This window comes from Elephantulus edwardii, unplaced genomic scaffold (genome assembly GCF_000299155.1).
Source record: "Elephantulus edwardii isolate Elephantulus edwardi_28Jun2011 unplaced genomic scaffold, EleEdw1.0 scaffold00206, whole genome shotgun sequence".
NCBI classification, from domain to species: Eukaryota; Metazoa; Chordata; class Mammalia; order Macroscelidea; family Macroscelididae; genus Elephantulus; species Elephantulus edwardii.
The window spans coordinates 4,847,082-4,849,633 of NW_006399956.1; the positions used below are offsets into that span (position 1 = coordinate 4,847,082).

The following is a 2,552-nucleotide window of genomic DNA, read 5'->3' on the forward strand; positions in this document are numbered from 1 at the left end:
AATGTTTGACCAAAAACAATTAAAGACAGGCCTGAGGGCCGTGGATTAGAGTCACCCACATTTGACTTGGCAGCATCACTTTCTGTCCACTACGCTAACGGATTGTTGTTGTTGTTAAGTGCCGTCAAGTCCTAAGCAACTCCTAGCAATTAGAGTCTAGGTGCTTTGTCACAGTTTAGGTAGTCCACTACACTAGAAAATATTACCTAATTTCCTACTCTGGTCTCTCTATTTATAAAAATGTCACAAAATATTATCACTTTTTATTTTTTAATACAAGAGGAGAAAATCAACAAATATGATAAATTCTACTATAAGACTACCCTATTAGAATCAGTGCAACTCTGGTGGCACAGTTGTAAGGAGCTGCACTGTCAATACAAAGGCAAGCAGTTCGAATCTATCAACTGCTCCTCAGAGGAGAGATGAGCAATCTCCTGTGCTGCCTCTGAAAACCCACTGCAGGCTCAGCAATGAGTTGTTTTGGATTCGACAGCATATAACAACAAACCAGAACGAATTAGGATCTCTACTAGGACAGAAACACTAAGACAATTTCTACTGCATCAACTCCATGCAAGCCATTAACAAAATGGCTTTGACAAGCATTGACAAAATGCATAACACAGATTTCAAATAAATATGAAAAGTAGATTTATATATCACCATTTTATGCTGTGGTTGAAATAAAAGTCAGTGACATAAACCCAAAAAATTCTCATACTTGCTGGCTGACAAAAATAGTAAGGGCTAACTATTGTTATCTAAGAGACTTGTTGTTAGGTGCAATTGAGTCAAGTACAATTCATAGCAACCCTATGAACAAAAGGCCTGAACCTAATCTTGTCCTCTGCTACCCTTACACTTCCTGACACACAAGAGTCCACTGCAGCAGTCACCGTGTCAATCCACCTAGTTGAAGATCTTCCCCTACTTTGCTGGCCCTCCACCCCTCCCAATATCATGTCCTTCTCCAAGAAATAGCACCTCCTAGCAAGATGTCCAAAGTAAGTGAGGTGAAGCCTCATCATTTTTACCTCCAAAGAGCACTCTGGCTGCACCATCTCCAAAACATATCTATTCATTCTCTTGGCCGTCCATGGGATGTTCAGTGCTCTTCTCTAACACCACAACTCAAAGTGTCAATTCTTCTTCTGTAATCCTTATTCACTGTCCAGCTCTCAGATGCATAACTACTAATTGGAAAGACTATAACCTGAATCAGACATATCTTAGTCCTCAAACTGACATCACTACTCCTTAATAATTTGGAAAGGTTCCTAACGGCAGATATTTCCAGTGTAATGTGTCTCCTTATTTCCTGACTGCTCATACCAAGGGTGTTAATTGTGGATCCAAGCAAGATGAAGCTGTTGACAGTTTCAATATCCTCTCCATCCATCATGATAAAGCCTACTGGTCCAGTAGTAGGAATCTTTGTTTTCTTGATATTAAGACCAAATACATACTGAAGGCTGCATTCCTTGATCTTCTGAAACAAGTGCTTCAAGTCCTCCTCACTTTCAGCAACCAAGGCTGTGTCATTTGTATAACGCAAGTTATTGATGAGTCTCCTCTAATCCTGATGACACATTCCTCTTCACAGAGTCCAGCTTCTTGGATAATTTTCTCAGCATATAGATTGAACAGGTATGGAGATAGAATACATCCTTGACATCTCCGTTCCCAATTCCAAACCATGCAGTGCTCCCCTGCTTTGCACGCACAACAGCCTCCTGATCCAGTTATAGGTTCCTCAAGAGCACAATCAAGTGCTCTGGTATTCTCATTCTTCTCAATATCAGCCATATACTTGTCATAATCCACCCAATCAAACACCTTTGCATAGTCAATAAAGCACAAACATTCTTCTGGTATTCCTTACTTTCAGCCAGGATCCATATAATGTCCCTGGTACCATGACCTCTTCTAAATCCCTCTTGAACTTCTGACAATTCCCTATCTATGTATTGTTTCAGCCATTTTTGAATGCTTTTCAGCAGTATTTTGCTTGCATGTGATATCAAAGATATTGTTAGATAAGGTCTACATACAGTTGGATCAAACTTCTTGGGAATAGGAAAAAATATGGACCTCTTGCAATCCATTGGCCAGATGGCCACCCTCCAAATCTCCTAGCATAGACTGGTGAGTGCATCCAATGCTGAATCTGTTAATTGAAACAGGTCAATTGGTATCCCATCGATCCCTGGGGCCTTATTTTTTCCCAGTTGTCTTCAATACAGCTTCTACTTCCTCTTCCATTACCTTAGTCTCCAGTTCATGATACTTCCTCAAATTTTCCAGTGTCAATCAGTTCTTTACCACTCCTGCCTGTGTCAGATAGTGGATGTGTAGCTTCACAGGGGTTAAAGACAACAGACAAGAGATCTTCAAAAAGTCACTGACTTAGGAACTTGAACCATAAACAGCAAAGATAGGAGAAAATCTTTCCCATAAACACTGTTGTTGTTGTTGTTATGTGCCGTCGAGTCGCCTGCGACTCATAGCGACCCTATGTACAACAGCCCTAAACTCCGCTCTGTCCTGTG

General features: G+C 40.6%; 1 protein-coding gene across 1 annotated transcript in view; it reads right to left on the reverse strand.

Moving 5' to 3' along the window:
* BCAT1 (branched chain amino-acid transaminase 1, cytosolic) overlaps positions 1–2,552 on the reverse strand; it is an 83,302-nt gene that overhangs the window by 42,974 nt on the left and 37,776 nt on the right. The window lies entirely within an intron of this gene.